This window comes from Cupressus sempervirens, chromosome 9, assembly GCF_028749045.1.
Source record: "Cupressus sempervirens isolate cs-2001-9-10 chromosome 9, ASM2874904v1, whole genome shotgun sequence".
Taxonomy (NCBI): domain Eukaryota; kingdom Viridiplantae; phylum Streptophyta; class Pinopsida; order Cupressales; family Cupressaceae; genus Cupressus; species Cupressus sempervirens.
Window position 1 is genome coordinate 43,227,076 of NC_143126.1, and position 21,052 is coordinate 43,248,127.

At 35.8% G+C, this 21,052-nt stretch overlaps 1 pseudogene; it reads right to left on the reverse strand.

Annotated features, from left to right (window-relative positions):
* Positions 1 to 1,154: 1,154 nt before the first annotated feature.
* On the reverse strand, positions 1,155 to 11,351 carry LOC149537530 (uncharacterized; annotated as a pseudogene).
* Between the last annotated feature and the right edge of the window lie 9,701 nt (positions 11,352 to 21,052).

The window sequence follows — 21,052 nt, forward strand, 5'->3', positions numbered from 1 at the left end:
GATGGAGAAAGTTCATTTGAACTTGATATTGGCATTGTGTTTTCTATGCAATAAATGAGAAGCAATTATTAGAAAACAAATAAAATACAAACTGTTCAATGCAAAAAGTTCTTGCTTGTTAAAGAGACCTTTAGTTGTAACATGGAGGTTCTTTTTAGATTTCATTGACAATTGTATCAATCACATTAAGTATTACTGCCAACATGTTATTAGTATATTTGTTATGATTACTATGATTTTGCTATCTTGTTTGCTTCATCAATCAACAACATTCTTCTCTTTCATGTCATTTTGTTAGTATTTGATGCTGAAGCAATACAATTATCTACAAGGTCTTGAAAGATTGGAGAACAATATAGTCCACCTTAACAATGTGTGAAGGTATATTTGGGCTATTATATTAATGTACTTGATTTTGAACTTTATTGGAATTGATGTTTTTTTGTAGATTATAGGCTTTTGATTGGACTATTAAATAGTTTATAATAGAGTTTTGGATTACAAAACTCTTATATTCTACCTGGTTCTATTTATCATCTTTCTTCTTTTGGAAATAGATAAGGTTATCTTCATCTAATTATTTTCATAGGATATGTTTCTCATAGATTTCAAAAAATAAAGATCCTTACTATTATTCCAAAAAAATAATGGAAGACAGAACAAAGAATATCAGACCAATATTGCACATTCATAAATGCTCAACAAAAACAATTACCTTATGTGAATTAATGTTGGGCTAAAACAATTGATATTTTACCTTGGCAACAATTGATATTTTACCTTGGCAAGAAGATAGTGTGGTTGAATTTGAATTTGTCTGACAATCTCAACCAATGCAAAGCTCACCTTACTATTTATGTCTAGACTTTCACAAGCACCTGTTACAATCAGTTTCAACATGTCTACAAATAAATAATCATGCTGCTTGCAACAATGCCTAGGTACAATGTAATGAGGGAGTCAATTCTATGAAAGAAAATGTGATAATACACATTTTCATGTGTATAAATATACAAAGGAATAACTCAATGGAAAACAAATCTACCAAGTTTAGTATGAAAATTTGAACTCAGCTAAAACTTGCAGTACAAAAATTCGACAGGGACTTTATGATGCCTACTAGATCCATTCAAACTTGATAGTATTTAGTGTCATCACCTACTATAGTACAAGAGCATGCCATGATCTCTCCACAATGCCCAATTATGTGGTTGCAAAATTAGCAGCCTCTCAGATGCCATAATGGACAATCTAGCTAGATGAATAAAGAGATGCAAAAAATTAGAATGAGGCATGAAAATATAGTCATCATTGGTGATAACTTCCAAAAAAATTATGTTATAGACAAAAATTAATTGTAACTTTGCCTCTTCTAGACTATGGATTCTCACAAAAATTATGTACTACTCCTAGACAAAAAAATTATCATCACATAAACTACTCATTCAATTACAAACTGTTGATATCTCAAAGCACCAAAGGTCCAAATGTTCTATGCTATGATAGCTAACATAAATCTTCAGATTTGAAGTCCAATAAATAGCCTAGTATACCATCAGTAACAAAAAATATCTCTGTTGGAAGAAAAGAACTAAAAATGGAGATACCATCCATGACAAACTCCACTAGAAAAAGAAGGAAAGAGAAAAAACAAATAGTATCATTTAACAGACAGGTGGAAGGAAGAATTAAAAAGACAATATTACAAAGATAAGATAAAATAACAAGGCCATAAAATTAGAATAAACAAAAAAATATCATCCTTGTTGACACAAAAAAAAATAGCACATCCCAAGGACAATAAATCTTTTAAGATATTCAACGTCCAATATAGATTCTGCAGACTGAAAGAAGCAAAATTCATAGCACACAAATATAATAGAGAAAATTGGTGAATTGAATTCCCTTTGAAAGCCAAAAAAAGATTTGAGAACAATAGTTTCTATTCAAAATATGAAACAAATGATACAAAATATTCACAAACCTAATTGATCAGAGGCGAGCTTCAAACAAAATTCATAGCACCATTATTGATAGGCAGAAAGTATCCTGATTAGCTTCTCTGAAGGAGATAAACCTCAAGTTCCCAATTATGTTCTTGTTAAGGATAGGGGTGAAAATAGTTTAATATTTAAATTTCTATCATTTATAGCATGTTAGTTTAGCATAACTAGCCAGTTAAATCAAGCATGATATAACAATACATCACGGGTACCAGGTTTCAACATTATGGGCTATCCCGGATATGGGTACAGGGCCATAAAATGTGTCTCTCTATTACACACACACATGCACACATATACATACACACATGTGAAATAATATAAGAAACATCTATAGTTGTTGTAGAAATGTTATTAATTACTATTGTTGTTCTGAATCTTCCAATGTTATTAACACAAAAAAGCCCTCCCACTTTCCATGAACCATGCTCCAACTTGTTGCATTCAAATGTTGATCAAAAGAGCATAGATCCCCACCAAAAAATTGATTGTTCAAAACTCTCCCTCCAACACTTGCTGCAATGAAAATATAGGTGCATCAATCAGAATGAGATTCATAACATTGAAATAAGGGAAAACATTGAATCAGTTTGTTTCTAGGTGAAAATAGGTTGAGTTCATTCACTTTTTAAGTTATGTTTATTTTTTTAGTTTTTTAGGGGGGTCTCACATACTATGGAGCATCTCCTTTTAACAGAGATTCACCTCAAAATTAGGGCACATCCCTCAGAATCTCAAGACATCCCAAAGTGCATCAACTATCAATAACTAGGAAAATGGGATATGATTATATAACATGTGTGATTGTTTTTAAGGCCTGCATTCACACCTCAATTATGTATGCATATTTACTCTTAAATATTTTGCATTAGGCATTATGCTAACTCGAACGGCATAGGATTCAATAAAGTTGAAAAAAGAAGAAGGCGGTATTCTGAATGATTATAGAAAATTTTTAGGGGTAATGTTAAAGATGAAAGTGGGGGGCATACAAAAATAGAGCTATAATTCTCAACACCAAACCTAATAAACAAGAAATCAAGGGAATTCACACCTTAGTTCCTCAGGCTGCAAGATTAAAGCATTTGGACTTTTAACTTTCTTTTGTTTCTTAGATGCATGACCCACAAGTCGAAGTGATGAAGTCAGCAACAATCCAAGCTGTACCCTTGAAGTAGATTTCTAGTAAAGCCACTGCAAGAACCTGTTGGAAATATTTAAGATATGATAAGTTACTAAGAGGGGAGGGGTGAATCAGTAACTTCAAAACGTTAAATAATTCAACACTTTAAGCATATATACTATTCACCATTCATTCATCTAATCTACTGCATATATGAGAAATCAAACATCCATAACACAAGTACACAGTGAATTCGTAACATAGAAACCTTCCAAATAGAAAGTAAAATTGGGGTGGGGATACTACCCACAAAATATCATTACTATAGTATAAGGTTGGCCTGTTAAGGCTTACATTGACCACTTCTAGTGATCTGCCCTATTAGGAGCACAAAAGACTACTAGGTCCACCTTGTTAGAGGATTTTACAAACATACACTGAAGTATGCACTCTATTAGGAGATTTATACAAAGACTATCAAGTCTACCCTGTTAAAGGATTTACAAAATTGATTCACTTATTAGGATGAAACAATGGATCTACTTACAACTTGATTGCTAATTAGATCCTTGAAGTATAGATCACCTCTTGTGACTGATGAATCTTTATTGCTCCTTGTAGACCTTGCTGAATATTTTTCTCTACTACTGATTCACATTTATTCACCTCAAAATATTACATGTCCATCTTGATACTTACTTGCATACCTTGTAAATGATATAATACATTACATATATACCATTCTAATAATTACAATTGCAAGGTTGGCCAAAACACAAGTGAAAAAAATATTACAAAGTCGGCCAAATAGTAGAAAACTTTGGTTCTTCAAGTTGACTTGGTAACCTTCTGATACTTGGCATTCACTACATTACTCAGCATCGTCATGCACTCAGTAGAAATGAAGGTTTCGTCCATACTAATCACACAACGTAGCTTGGAACTCAGTAACCATTGGAGACTCAGTAGATATAGTATCACTTAGTAAAAATTGAATCCTTCATTTACCTTGCTTTCACTTGGTAAACACTACACTTTCATTACTCGGTAAACATTGGGCTTCCATCACTTGGTAGACACTATGAAGCTTAGTGAACACTGTATGCTTGATAGATACTACTGGGCTACACACCCACTCGATAGCTTCATGAATGCTCAGTATACACTATAGACTGAGTGACGAGCTCGATAATTATTCAAAATCGAGTAAGTGTTGTCACTAATGAAAAATACAATATAATGCTAACAATCTCCCCCTTTGGCATTAACAACAAAACACTTATAAGCCAAAACATATGTACATAACCTGACTCAATGAATTTTGGTTTTTCAAAATTGATCATTGTAGAACTGCTGCATATATATTTTTGTATATATCTTCTTGATGATGTATATACAAAGATACTTATGTACACATGCTAACTCTATTGAGTGCTAATTCCCCCTATCACTTATAGTGATAAATCTCCTCACTTATTATGCTAAATCTCTCCCCCTTTTTGACAATAATGCCAAAGGACTACATATATATAGTTTATATGACTACACCAAAGTGAGATAGAAATTCTTGATGTACCTTAAGAATGGTGGAAAAAGTTTTATCCCAAGTCTACTGCAAATTTTGATAGGTGGAGAGAGCAATTTGAACTTCTGTTGATAATTGGATCAAGTGATCAGCCACTAAGAATTTTTGATCTTGGACCAATGTTTTGCAATGAGTAATATGTTTCTGCATTGTGTCCATGATAGAATCATGTGTTGGATGTCTATGAGTGTAGACTGGATCCTTGCTTCATCTCTCAATAGTTTTTCCTGTACATCTGCCAAACATCTGATTTTGGTGTGATGGGAGGTTGTGGAGGAGTCCACCTTTAACTTGGATGCACTTGATTGCATATCAATGTCAATCTTATTTAGCTTATCCTTTATTTCTTTAGTAAAACCAGAAAGATCACAAAGTTTGACAAAAAGTGATGCTGCATTATCAAAAGAATTTTCAAAATTTCCCAAAAATGTTGACAATTCAACTTGCTTGATTGCTTTCTTTTGAGAAATATGCTCTAGCACCTTATTATTAAATTTCCTTTTAGGTTTCTCACTAAGTTTCTCTTGTCTGAAAGAATATTCATTAAATTTATGTACTACCTCTTCTAACTGAATCAAAATGTATTGAGCAGAATCTACTTCAACACCTATAGAATCTATAATTATATCCTTGGCATTCTCAATTATTTTATATTCCTTATCCTTTTCTAATCTTAACTATTTCTGTGTAGCTTTCATCTCTCTGAGTTGGCTGGCTAACCTTATCTCTTCAATGGTAGCAGTGTCATAGTCAATCTTAGGAATCACTATTTCTGTGTCTAAGTCAATGTCTTCTCCAATTTCCTTTCTAGTCGTCATAACTTTTAATGGATTCTTTTATTTGACTTTTGTGATTACTGGTTTGACCTTAGGAATAGAAACAATAGTGGAGATAGAAGGGCTAGTAGTGAAAACGAGATAGGACTCAAGGATTGAATGCCAATAGAAGTGGTAACTAGATAAAAAAACTAAAACACTTCCCAAAAATGGAATCACACACGGTAGAGTACCCATAGTAGTATCTGATTTGATTGGAGTCGAAGTGATGATGGAAACAAAATTGTAGAACTTATTGGAATTGATGAAAAAAAAATTGTGGAACTTACTAGTACACTCATTGTTGATGAAGGAGCTAAGGAGGCTAACTCAGTGGCTGAAAAGATGACAGATAGCTTGGTAGATAAAATTCTTGGCACTTCAATTTCAGTTACCTAGAGCTGAGAGGTGGTTGGTGAAGATTGAGCAATTGATGTGACTATTGTGCTCACAATCTCACTTGTAGAAGCTATCTCCAAAGTAGATGTAATAGTATTTGGTGGAGAGTCAAGAAGGGATGCAATAACTTCTACTACAATTTTTACTAGATCTTCTTCATCTTTTTCTTCCTCATGTGCTTCTTCCTCCTTGTCTTCTTCCTCTTTCTCTTCTATTAGTGCATGCAGCTTTCCTAGAGTAACTGTGATGGATGGAGTGCTATCAAAATCATTGTTGTCACTACTATCATCATCCTTGATTTGAACAGGATCATCACTGGGCTTTTGTAGATGATAGATGTTCTCCCACATGTTTGTTTCATCTCTTACAACATGTTCAATGTCCTTAATTAAAATCAAACATATGTGAAATTTAATATTCATTTTACCTTCATTGTTCTTCATTACTACCTTTATTTCTACTTTAGTGAGACTCAATAGAAGATTCTTTAGGGATTGCTCATATATGTCTTTGACCATTTGGGTGGTTGACTCGCATCTTGGTTGCAATCTCTCCAACAACTCTTTGGAGATTTGAGGGGCAAGTTGGTCTGGGGAGTATTTCCATTTTCCCATCTTATTGAGTACTAGTTCCTCAATCTACATTTTCTCTACATCAGTCCTTGTTTCAAATTTCAATGCTTTGAAATTTGTGATACTAGCTCCCTCTTCCAATTGTTTTAGCCTTTACTCAAATGTGAGTGGAGGCCTAACAAGTATAGTTTCCTACTTGCCTTTTCTGGTTCTACTAGAGAATACTATTGTAGGCTTCTTCTTAGGTTTGGTGATAATTGCCTTCCCTTTCTTCTTTGGAGGTTCCTCTTCTTTTTTAGATTCAAGTTCTTCACCTTCTTCTTCTTCATCATCCTCTCCTTTTCCTTTAGTAAGCATAAGAGGGCTGGATGTAGTTTTCAACTTTGCTATCTTTCTCTTGCCTTTGCTTATAGCCTAGGGTAGCTTGATTTTAAGCTCAATTCTAGTCTTGGATTCATCATAAGTTCCAAAGGTAGTAAGCTCAAGATCTACAGGTTCATTTACCAGTGCTTCAATAATGTTCCTGGCCTCATCAATATTCACCTCATAAGGAAGAGGTTTCACCCATGCAACTTGGGGTCTGACTGCCTGAATGTATACCTTATCATAGTCAACCATGAAGGATACATCATCTTTGTAATCTTCACTCCGTTTGGGTGGAATTCAGAACCTATTGTTCACTTTTTCCTTGAAATCTCCAAAATAATTATCCATAACTTTTTCAAAGTTTACACCCATGTCAGCAATAAACTCATTAACCTGATATAGAATTGGAATATCTTTTCTCCATACAACTGAGCCCTTTGATGGAAAGAATTTTTGAATATAGAAAAATAAAGAAATTAATAGAGAACCAAATTTGTAGGGATTATTCTTTGAAGTCCTTATGCTATCCATGTTTTTGTTCAATTGTTTCAACAACAATTCTGACAGGTCAAATTCAAGATTTTTCTTCACAATTTTGAATGCCAAATCAATAGCCTCATAGGGCACACTATTCAAACAGATGGAGCTATATATTTTGTAGGCAATGACATGAATTCCAAACCTTAATTCAACGTTAGATATAGTACTGACCTTCAAACCTCTACCGTCCTATTTAGCGAGGGTTTTCTTTTGTAACTCCTCTCGACCTAGGGTTTTGGTAGTTTTTTCTTTATTTAGTATGGGGAGACCAGTAATCTTATGAATCATATTCTTGGTGATTAACAACAGTTGCTCTAACCATAGTTGCCTATTGTGAACATGACTGAGTATGTACCTAATCCACTTAATTTGGAAACTTCTTGGCATATGCGAGATATGGGTTAACCATTTGGTCTCTAGATGCTTATGCTTGGGTTTAAAAGAGCCATCAACACTTATTTCTTTTAGGGCATTGTCCATTTCTAGGTTTCCAATCTCTTGAATAGAACATTTGAAATGTGTACCAATGTCATTTATGAGAAGTATCTTTGCTGGATTTTGCGATTGAGCTCCATTGGGGTCGAGTGATTCTGTAATTGTTGGAACTAGCTTGAAATTTGGTGCCTCCCACTCCACACCTTTAAGTAGCATTTATGAACCTCTTTTTTCTTTGGTGCTACTGCTACTCCTCGATGCCATCACTGCTCAGTAGGTGTAAGAAAATTCTAAACAAATTCTCCACTTGAAAATTGCTTGAAATCACTTGGAATTTGTTTTGGAATTGCTGGAAATTTTTTAGCTCTATAATTGCAGTGAAGAATGAAATCAAATTCTACACTTTTGATGAAAATTTTGCCATAATATTGTATTTGTCATTAGTGACAACAAAACCAACCAAATTAAATAAAAGAGATCATGTCTTTTACATAATTACATCTGAGTGAAAAATATATATAAAGCCATGTGTTTATTGAAATCGTTAAATTCAAACAAGGAGTTGAAATATCCTTCAACTTCATGTCATTTCAAAAGCTACAAGGTTGTCCCATTTCAGATGCTCCATTAAACAAATGCCACTTTGTGTTTGATAAACTCACCTTGAGATTTTCCAAAGCAATTGTAGTGATGTCTCTATTTGACCCAAGTTCAATTCTGGGAAGTGATACACTAGTCAAATCAGAAGCCTTAGATCCAAATGCTTAACATAATTACCATTTACTCTAGCAAACCAACTTTCCCTTGTAGATAGTTTAAAGAGCTCCTGAAAAAACACACCTAAAATAGCATTAATTGAAAAGCTCATAAACATAATTTTTTTGAGAGACATTTAATGAAAAACTAATAGACAGTGAAAGATCCAAATATGTAGGAATCATCTAAAAGTGTTAGCATTGACTCCATCACATGCAACTATTGCACAATTTTGTGATGAATTGGTGTTTGCACAATAGAGAACCAACATCCATATGCATTAAGCATGCTTGATCTTTAATTCATGTAGAGTTTTGTGTTAGCCCATTAGGCTATTACCACTAGCTGACCCCATCTGAGCTAAAGGTGTCATGGTAACAAGCACTTTAAAATGAAGTACAAGTGAGGTGTATATTTTAATCTAGTTTTGAAATCTCAAAACCAAAATAAAAATAAAATATGAATGCACAAGAAATCAGAACAAATGATGATTTTTGAGACCAAAATCCCCATCAAAGAATGTACACTATTTTTTTTTATCAAAACTATAGTAGCTACTACCGACATCACAAAATATTGTGCACTACAAAATTTTTTTCTCAAATTTGTATCTTGGTTTGCCTAACCAGCCCAGAGAATTGAGAGCATTTCATGCTCAAGGTACAAATTTTAAGCTGATTTTCCTAGTCAATTTAATTCACGAAATGCCAGGAAGAAGTAAATTGAAAGATAAAACCCAGTGTGATTTAGCACTGTAGAAATTTATGAGAGCATATGCAATAGGTCACTTGCCATTAAATATTATGCTTAGAAAAATTATTAAAATGTTCAAAGAGTGAAACTTAGAGGTCCAAAAACATCAAAAGTAATTCATGAAATGTCAAGAAGAAGTAAACTGAAAGATAAACCCCAATGTGATTCAGCACTGTAGAAATTTTTGAGAGCATATGCAATAGGTCACTTGCCATTAAACAGTATGATTAGACAAATTATTAGAATAGAAAGTCCAGAAACACCAAACATGTTAACCAATGCTAATGAAGTTTGACAAACAACATGCATAGAATGAAGCCCATGAAAGTAATACTCAATGAAGAAGTGTTAACAGTATATAATACCCAAAAACCTAAAGCTAGTTGAATATCAAGAACAACCCACCAACTAGGACTAACATCACCACACAACTGTCAACAATGATATAAAAAATATAGAAGCTTAATAAAGTATGTGAATTTAGTACACAAGTTGGTTGAAGAATTGAGAAGTTAATAACAAATCTCTGTGTTATTATTTTTAGGCCATATCAAAAAATCCTCTCCAATTCATGCTCCTACAATAGTAACTCCAAGTCTTTGGCAAAATTCAATATATATAATGCTGAGCATTATTGCTGAAATGTATTAATCAAAATGGTTGAGATAAATGAAAAATCTATAAAAAAAAGCAAATCATTGAAACACCAATTTGTTACTTTCAATGCTTTAGGTTCCTTTTTAACTAAAAGCTAATGCAATTTGAAATAGAATTATAAGAGAAACTCCCCTGACATACAGTCAATTGGTCTCCACAATTAACAATTTGTAATTGTTAAAATTCAAGCTCCAATAAAAGCATGATTTGTGCATATAAACAAAGATAGGAAGAAAGTAAAGAAATTACCACTTCCAGGTGTAGATCTTAGCACTATATGCAAGTATGATTATTTTGGATCTTTCAAAAGAGATGATCTAGTAAACCCCTATAAATTGAAGAGAACTACATTAATTGCCTCCAAAACTTTAGCTAATTAACATCCAATATCTTTTGATGCTAACTCTACTTCAGAAGAGCTTCCATTTTTAGAAAAACCTCTAGTGCAAAATTGACTTCAGAAAAGAAATGCTTTAGTAATCAATGAAGCCTTTCTTTAACTCGCAGCCACTTACTGCTAGGAAAACCCTTGACTCTAGCCTGACAACAATTATAGCTCTCACGCACATGACAAAACCCTTTTTAATTTTAACATGTTAAAGCTCGTGTTGGGCAAAGTTTTGACCAACACGGGCATGGATTTAAAAAAAAAAAAAATTTTCCTTCCATATTCCGACCAATCTAAAACATTTTAATAGATGGTCAAAAATTTTGGTCTAAAAATGGGGTCAAATGTACTAGTGCAAGTAGAGATGGAAATGATCCAATGCTTATTCATGTAGCCAAAATAAATCAAGGGACCCTCATAAAAATGCACAATCATAAAAAAGAGGAGACATGTTCATGCGTTAAAAGACAAGCATCAAAACCACAAAAAGAGGGGCATTGAAGTTAGGAGCAGGATAAGCCTTGTGCACAGTTAGGAATTTGAGCATTCATTAGACTGGAAGACCACGGGTTAAAACAAGCATAGAAATAGACACCAAATCAAGAAAAGCAACAACGTAGAGGAGTGCTAGGTGAGCAATCCACAAGTGAGAAAAGGTGTCATTAGCAGGGGACAGTCTCAAGAGAACCTATGCATGAGAAAAAGGTGTAGTCAGTCACAAGAAACAAAAATCTGCCAAGAGCCTACACTCAGAGGAATAGCTCAGAGAAAAGTTTGACCACCATCTTAGCAAGGAGATCACAGGGCAGAGTTTGCAGGTAGAAACAATGAGATTGTTTTATCCCATATTGGCTATGTGAAAGGATTTCCTAATCTTTAAATACCATAACATACATAAAGTAAGTTGTCTGTAAGACAACACGATTTTGTTGAAGGAAATTGCTTGTAGGTGGGCCCATGGTCAACCAGGTGGATAGTTAATGGTGACCAACCAAACTTTTGATCGAGAAAATGTAGTCCAAAAATGATGAAATCAACATGGAAGTAGGGCGTCGAAAAAGTTGAAAAACTCGGCTAGTTGCTATGTCACTAGCCAAAAAATCTAAGAAATTCTGGCTAGTGACATAGCGAGTCGCTAGAAAATCTTCAAATCTAGTAGGACAGTGGTGGGTCTCGCATGGCACTAACATGGAAGGAAAGAGTAGAGGAGTTGTTGAAAAAGATGGCCAAAATTTGGTGGTCACCAAGCCGCCACCGAAAAAGTAGAGAAATTTTGGCTAACGACATTGGCGACCCACCAAAAAATATAAGAATCCAATGAGGAGCTAAATAAGATGTGGGTCCCACTGAATGCATCAGCACAAACCAAAGGATGACAAGTGGCAACCGAAAGTGACATGGCAGGCAAGTCTCAAGAGTGCACGAGATTGCACCATGTGGTGGATCGTGTGGCCATTGTTAACTCACTATAAGGAAGTTGCTCACCCACTAGTATAGCGACATAGCCAGTATGATGTGGCAATGACAAGGACAAGTCAAGGGATGCCATGTGGCACTCACTGTGTAGGATCAAACCAATCAAAATGCACCACATGTCGCCAATGGTCAAACCAAGTTTGACCCAGATGGAAGATTAAAGGGATTTTCAAGGTTATAAAATTAATTTTTATTTTTCCTTCTATGCATGTACCTGTCCTTTTTAAATAAAGTTTGAATTTATATCATAGTTCAAACTTTATATTATGTCAAATATTTGAATTTTTTGCAAAATGCTATGGAGCCATGGTGCATAAGCCTGATTTTCAAATGGCCATAACTGGGGTTATTTTTAACCAAAATAGGCATTCCAATATACTATCAAAATCGAAAAGATCTAAATTTTTTGAATTTGAGGTCAGTTTTTGCATAGGTACTCACTAGTTCAAGCTATAGGTCAATTTGTGTTTCCTAGGATATTGGCAGTAGAACAAGAAAATTTTAACACTAATAATCAGAAGTGGTTGGGAGGCAGATATAAGAGGTTTTTGGAGCTTGATGGTGAAGAAAATTGACTCGAAAAGGTTTTCTTGTTTTATGGAAGCCAGTTAATTGATTTTTCAATGTTTACATTGAGTTCATTTTTACATGAAAATAAGTTACAACCTTTCATCATTATGTTTTTGATGCAGGAGCATCCAGAGGTATGAGGGCAATCCTGTGTCACCCAAAAAAATGTACTTAGGCTCAGTTTCTATTTCATGTCTTTACATTTTTGGATACCCATTTGGGTCAAATAAAGGTTCCAACTCTCACAGTTCCACTATCAGTGTCCCAAAAAAATAGGAGCATGCAATTTGGCCATCATTTTGGTGACCTAGAAGGTGCGAATTGGTTGGATGAATATAATTGTGATTTAGAGCATTTTAGAAAAAGAATCAGGTCAAAAGGCCCCACGGTTTGAAAGTTATTGCAGTTTCTCAAGTTTTGGAGACACCCTAAGAATGCTTTGAAGTTAGGTTAGGGGAATTAAATGACCTCAAAAAGGGCCATAAAGTGGGGGACAAGCAAAGCTGGTCCATAGGGCTATAGAGTGCTTCGAGAGCTTTCTGAAAATGTCAACGGTTCATCATTCGGAGCTACAGTTCAAAAGTTATGCCTCCCGAAAGTTTGGTTACCATTTTTGGATTCTTCTAGATTTGCACCGACTTCTAATGCAGCTTCCAAAACCTTCTATTTGGTCAATGGATGCCTACTAGCACTTTCTAGAATGTACTCCTAGTCCTTAACCCTTTGGGGTCTATTTAAGGAGATTTCTGGCATTGTAAAAGGCAGTTCGGAGTGGAGTTTGAGAGGAGGTACCATAAGGAGAAATTATCTCCAGATTTATGCTATTGTAAGCCCTTAGGGCATGTTTTGAAGTTTATTTTCTTGTACTGGTTGTACTAGCTTATTTTCTCAGTTAATATAATTTCCCTTTTCTATTGTTTCCATTCTGTTCTTGGGTTGTGTCCACATCAAGTGGTATCAGAGCTGGTTTTCCTGAGTGTGTAGACAGAGCGCCGACTGTGAGGCAGTTTGCACCAAGACTGTGTGGTTGTGGGTTCGAGTTAGAAGATGCCTCCATGAAGAGAGCATGGTGGAAGGGCCAGAGCTATTAATCCTAAGGAGGTTAGAGCCCTCCAAAGGTAGGTGCAGGCATTGCAAGAGGAGCTTCGTAGAGGAGCAAATATTGTCGTAGGTGAAAAAAATGAGGATGACAATGAAGAAGAAGTAATGGGACCAGAAGAGGAAGTTGACGGGGAAGTGAGTTGATCGATTGGATCAATGAACTAGAAGAATACTTTGAGTATGAGGATATCAGGGAGCTAGATAGGGTTAAGTTTGCAAAGGCCAAACTAAAAGGCCATGCCAAAATCTGGTAGGCAAGAGGTTCAATTGGAAAGAAATAGAAGAGGAAAGGAGAAGATCACAAGATGGGATTGCATGGTGGAAAAATTAAAGAAGCAGTTCATTCCTATGGACTACGAGCTGGATCTATTTAAGAAGATGCATGCATTAAAGAAAGTAGGAAGATCAGTCCAAGACTATACAGAGGAGTTTTACCGACTCTTGATTAGAGCAGGGCATGCAGAAGCAAATAAGGAGAAGGTTGCTCGTTATATCAGTGGATTGCGACCAAGCATCCAGGAGGAATTAAGTCTAGTGAGAATGGCCAGCATTGAAGAGGCATACCAGTTTTCCCTATGAGTTGAAGAGAAGTTGAATAAAAGGTTTGAAGGAAGACAAAGAGGGCATGGTCAAGGAGGAAGGGGAAGTGGTAGATCATCTGGAGGCCGCAATGAAATGCAAAAGAAAAATGAAGATCAGGGTACTAGTAGGAACCAGAGGAATGAGGGTTTCAACCGCTTTCGTGACCAAGACTTTGGAAATCAGAGAGGAAGAGGTAGAGGACATGGACAAGGAAAAGGAGGCTTCTGTGGTACCTATTTCCATTGCAATGAAGAAGGTCATCGTGCCTTTGAATGCCCTCAACAACAAGGAAGGACAAATAGGAGAGCTGAGGGCCAAGCTAGGGTTGCTCATGTGGATGAGGATGCACAATCATCATATTCAAAAGATGCAGAAAGATGAGAGACTTTGGTAAATGAAAGAGTCCTACTAAGTGGTGAGAATGAACTAGGAGAACAGAGGAGTTTGTTCCATACCAGATGCAAGTGTGAGGATAAATGTTGTGATGTGATCATTGATGGTGGTAGCACTGATAACTTGGTATCAGAAGAGATGGTCTCTAAGTTGAAGCTCAAGAGGGAGAAACATCCCTAGCCCTATCGGATTTCTTAGGTAAAAGATGATCATAAGGTCCTGGTAAGTGAACAATTTTTAGTAAAATTCAAAATTGGGAGTTACCACAATGAAGTTCTCTGTGACGTTATTTCGATGGATGTTTGCCATCTATTGTTGGGTAGACCATGGCAGTTTGATAGACATGCAATACATGATGGACATGCAAACACATACTCTCTAACAAAGGATGGAGTTCGCCACAAATTGAAGCCCATGAAAAAGGAAGGTGAAAAGGTATGTAGCAGTGCTAGGATTTGTCTTGTTGATGGAAGGAAGTTTTTAGTATGTAGCAGTGCTAGGATTTGTCTTGTTGATGGAAGGAAGTTTTTAGATGGCATGAAACATCAGCATATGTGCTATGCTTTGATTCCTAGGAAAGATAAAGAAGGTTGTAGTGAAATACCATTTGAAGTTTCAGACTTACTAGGGGAATTTGGAGATATTATCTCTGATAATGTTCTAGATGGATTGCTACCAATAAGGAAAATTAGTCATCAAATAGATCTGATTCCAGGAGCTAGTTTTCCTAACAAGGTTGCTCATAGGATGACTCCTACTGAAATAGAGGAGCTAAATAGACAGGTTCAGGAGCTGTTGAGGAAGGGCTTGATTTGAGAGAGCCTGAGTCCATGTGTAGTACCTACAGTACTCACACCAAAGAAGGATGGAGAGTGGAGGATGTGTACAGATTCCTAAGCTATAAATAAGATAACCATCAAGTACCGGTTTTCTTTGCCAAGGATGGATGATCTTATGGATTGCTTGAGTGGAGCTCAGTACTTCACAAAGATAGATCTGAAGAGTGGCTATCATTAGATACGGATTTGAGAAGGAGATGAGTGGATAACAACCTTCAAGACCAAGGAGGGTCTTTATGAGTGGTTAATCATGCCCTTTGGATTGACGAATGCCCCAAGCACCTTCGTGCGGCTCATGAATGAGGTACTTAAGAAGTTCTTGGGAAAAAATTTTATTGTCTACTTGGATGATATTTTAATTTTCAGCTACTCTTTGGAAGAACTTTTACTAGCATATTCGTAGTGTCCTTGAAAGGCTAAGGCAAGAGAAACTGTTAATTAATCTAAAGAACTGTGTCTTTGCAAAAAGGGAATTAGTCTATTTGGGGTTTGTTATATCACCTAAAGGTCTCAAAATGGATCTAGAGAAGGTAAAAGCCATCTTGGAATGACCTACTCTGAGGTCTGCTACTGAGGTAAGATCATTTCATGGTTTGGATAGTTTTTACAGGAAGTTTATTAAGAATTTCAGTGGCATATGTGCACCCCTAACTGATACAATAAGAGGGGATAGAAAAGAGTTCAAATGGACTGCAGTAGCTGCGAGAAGTTTTGAATTGCTGAAGAAGAAGGTAACAGAACAACCTGTATTGGCACTTCCAAAATTTAGAAAAATTTTCCAGGTGGAATGTGATGCTAGTGGCAGTGCTATTGGGGCTATATTAAGCCAAGAAGGTAAGCCTATTGCATATTTTAGTGAAAAATTGAATGATGCAAAGAAGAAGTATTCTGTTTATGATCAAGAGTTCTATGAAATAGTTCAGGCCTTAAAGAAATGGAGGCACTATTTATTGCCAAAGGAATTTGTTTTGTATACTGATCATCAGGCATTACAATACCTAAATAGCCAAGGTAAATTGAATTAGAGACATATGAAGTGGGTAGAATTCTTGCAGAGTTATGCATTTTTGTTGAAGCATAGAAGTGGAAAATCTAACAGGGTTGCAGATGCACTAAGTAGGAGATAGTCACTGCTTACAGTAATGCAGGTTGAAGTAGTTGGGTTTGATGAACTCAAGAATTTATACCCCGAGGATCCTAATTTTGCTGAAGCATGGAAAGCTTGTAAAGAACCTATTGCTATAGATAGAACCAAGTGGTTAGACTATTTGATTCAGGATGGCATGTTGTTCAAAGGTAGTCAATTGTGCATTCCAAGGAGTTCCATGAGGGAAAATCTGATTAAGGAGAAACACAGTGGAGGAATGACAGGACATTTTGGTCGAGATAAGACCATTTCCATTTTTAGAGAACATTATTTTTGGCCTCAAATTTCACAGGATGTGAAGAAGTTCATACAAAGTTTCCAGGTTTGTCAAGTTACCAAGGGGTTTAGTCACAATACTGGTCTATATCAGCCATTGGCTGTTCCATCAAGGCCATGGGAGGACATAAGTATGGATTTTGTTCTTGGATTGCCAAGAACACAAAGGGGTAATGACTCAGTATTCGTGGTAGTTGATAGGTTCTCCAAAATGGCACATTTCATTCCATGCCACAAAACTCATGATGCTGTCCATATTGCAGACTTGTTTTTCAAAGAGGTGGTAAGACTACATGGTCTTCCAAGGAGTATAGTTTCTGACAGAGACACTAAATTTGTGGGGTATTTCTGGAGGACATTGTGGAAAAAGTTGAGAATAGACTTGAAATTCAGTTCCATGTATCACCCGCAGACTGATGGCCAAATAGAAGTGGTAAACAGAAGTCTAGGAAATTTGCTGAGCTGTTTAGTTGGGGATAAGCCCAAGGGATGGGATTTGATTCTACCACAGGCAAAGTTTGCTTATAATAACTCTATAAATAGGAGTACTGGAAAATCACCATTCCAAATTGTATATGGGAGTAGCCCAAGGACTGCACCAGAGCTGAGGAAGATAGAACAAGGGGAGAGGACAAGTGCTGAAGTAGAAGAATTTGCTAAACATATCAAGCATCTACATGAGGAGGTTCAAGCACACATTACCAAGATGAATCAAGAATATAAAGCTAGGGCTGATCAAAGGAGAAGACATAAGGAATTCCAAGTAGGGGATCTAGTCATGGTGCACTTAAGAAAAGAAAGATTTCTAGCCGATACTTACAATAAATTGAAAATGAAGAAATTTGGCCCTTGCAAAATTTTGAAGAAACATGACTTAGGAAATGCATATGAAGTGGAGCTGCTAGATGGTATTCACATTTCTCCCATTTTTAACGTTGCATATTTAACATAGTATCATGATGATGGTGCAGATGATGAGCTAGTGTTAGAGCCATGTCCAATTCCTACTTCTAAGAAGGAGGAGATAGAGGACATTCTAGATCATCGTGTGGGTAGGAGTACCAGAAACAGGTAGTATGAAGAGTATTTGGTCAAATGGAAAGGATGACCGATCGAGGACTCAACTTGGATTTCAGCAGCTGAGGTTTCCCATTTGGGATTTCCTCTACCATCCATAAAGTGACAGGGTCACTTTTCAATCTACCCTAGGTGTCTGATACAGGAGCATCCAAAGGTATAAGGGCAATCCTGTGTCACCCAAAAAAATGTACTTAGACTTAGTTTCTGTTTCATGTCTTTACATTTTTGGATACCCATTTGGGTCAAATAAAGGTTCCAACTCTCATAGTTCCACTATCAGTGTCCCGAAAAAATAGGAGCATGCAATTTGGCCATCATTTTGGTGACCTAGAAGGTGTGAATTGGCCAGATGAATATAATTGTGATTTAGAGCATTCTAGAAAAAGAATTGGGTCAAAAGGCCCCACGGTTTGAAAGTTATTACAGTTTTTTAGGTTTTGGAGACCCCCTAAGAATGCTTCAAACTCAGGTTAAGGGCATTAAATGACCTCGAAAAGGGCTGAAAATGGGGGATGAGCAAAGCTTGTCCATAGGGCTATAGAGCACTTTGAGACCTTTCCAAAAATGTAAACGGTTCATCAATCGGAGCTACGGTTCAAAAGTTATGCCTCCCAAAAGTTCGGTTACCATTTTTGGATTCTTCTAGATTTGCACTGACTTCTAACGTAGCTTTCAGAACCTTCTATTTGGGTGGTGGATGCCTACTAGCAGTTTCTAGAATGTACTCCTAGTCCTTAACCCTCTGGGGTCTATTTAAGGAGATTTCTTGCATTGTAAAAGGCAGTTCGGAGTGGAGTTTGAGAGGAGGTACCATAAGGAGAAATTATCTCCAGATTTATGCTATTTTAAGCCCTTAGGGGATGTTTTGAAGTTTATTTTCCTGTACTAGTTGTACTAGCTTATTTTCTCAGTTAATATAATTTCCCTTTTCTATTGTTTCCATTCTGTTCTTGGGTTGTGTCCCCATCAGTTTTGAGATATTTTATACCTCTTAGGGAAAATCATGGGGATTTGATATTCAGTTATAGAGAGAAGGTAGAGAGAGGCTTTTTCTGCTTCTTGGGAAAGAATTTTTGAAGGGACACGTGTCATCTCTTGATCAGATCTAGGATTTTCTTCTTCCTATATCTATCTTTTTCTTTCTCTTTGTAAGGGTTTCAGTCTTTTGGAGAAAATTGGCACACAACTGTGATACCATGGTTTTGGTTCTAGTCTTGATGCATTCCCAATACTAAGACACCATATTTTTTAGGATAATTCTCTTGTATGAATAGTAGTAGAAGGATAATATAGATAGTTGAGATCTATTAGTTATTTCCATGTTTTCATTTTCATGCATATGATTGTATTAATTTCAAGGAAATAAATGAAAAGAGCACTAGATGATTGAGTTTTAGTTTAAATCTTGTCTCCATTCTCAGTGAGTTGTGATGTTTTATGGTCTTGGAACAAAGAGCCTAGGTCATAGTTACAGTCCTTTAAGGTTGTATGTTGTTTCATTGCTACTGATAATTCAAGGGATTATGTAAATGCTTCAAAGATTCAACAGGGTTGTAGGTTTTTTGAGAAGGATACCATGTAAGAATGAGGTTTAAGATGAACATTGATGTCTATTTACAAGTTGAATAGATAGATAAGATATCTGAAGATACAAATAGGTATCAGATATCAACATGTATGCATTTGATTCATGAATTTTTCCAATAGATAAGGCACTAATTGGTTACAAGATCATTAGGTCTTATTGCTACATATTAGGGGTTTGTTGAATTCAACATTATCAATCAAATGATCTTTCCCTTTCATGTTGAAGGACCTAAATGTAATGCCCTCACTTAGCTTTTGAGATTCATAGATTTGCATTTAGCTATTGTAGATCTGTGTCTTTTCTTAAGCCATTAGGAGATATGAGGGTTTTCATCTGCTTAATAGATTCAGGAATATGTTTTTGCACTGGTACACTATCAATTGAATCTCAGGTCTACCCGCCTAGGTTTTGTAGAGACTGAAGTAGAAGAAGGTTCGAGCCTTATAATTGGCCCAGTGTCTAAAATGGCATGTTGAAAATGGGAGTTAGCTGCCCCTAGATATGTCATATTCTCATTGGGATAATTGAAAACCCTCTAGCATTTTCAAACACCAACAGAGCTAGTGGTATAGAATTCAAGGTAAGCCATTTTCTAGCAAATTCAAGGAAGGTTGAAAAAGTTTCTATTGGAAGCATAAATGCTAATGGTATTCCTATGGGGGAGTATTGTAGAAACATGATTAGATCATTATCATGATGATATGTTACATTCATGAATGTGCATTTCATTGATGTTAACATAGAAATTTTCTATGGTATCTGACAGGAGAAGGGTAGAAAGATCAAGTTGGTACTAACAGATCATGGAGTATATTTAGTAGTGAGGTTAAAGAGAGATACTAATAAGTGTCCAGTATATGCAGCTAACCTCTAAAGCACAAGATGTTAAGTTTGGAAGAAGTTATGCATGTTTTTGTAAATAGTTTTTTGAGATAGAGTTTATAGATGCATGCTGTGGTAAACTTTCTATATCTGTTAGCAAAATTGTTATTCTAAGAATCTAAAGTTAAAGATGTGAAGAAGACATTTTGATGATGATGTGGGTAAGTTTTCTCATCATAATTTTACATGTATGGAAAGATATTCATGTTGCAAGGAGGAAGATTAATGTTATCAATTAGTGTAACATGTTCTTAATGTGGTCCTATAATAATTAATTGAAAAGGTGTAACAACCAACTTAGGGAATTGTTTTATGGATTCAATATAAAGGAAGGACATTTTCCTTTATCATAAGTATGTATTTTATATGGATGTGAAGTGATTGTAAGTAGCACAAAGAGCATAATGCAAAGTTGAGTAGAGTAGAGCAGCAATGAAGGAAATTCCATTAACAAGGTTTTATTGTGTGATCTGAAGTTGGATACTTGGATATGAGGTTTGTGACCTAGTCTAAAAGGTCTGGCAATGATTGGTCTAATTGAAAGGAAAGAGGAAAGAAGTTGAAGTACAATACATACAATTATTTTTCAAGCAAAAGTTGAGAGATCAGTTGGACAATGAGTTTAGTGATCTTTCCCCAGAAGTTGTTTGGAGAGTGGGTCCTTCTCTCTTCTTCAAATCCTAAAAAGGTTGGAAAAACTCCTAACAAGGTTGGAATCTCCTAACA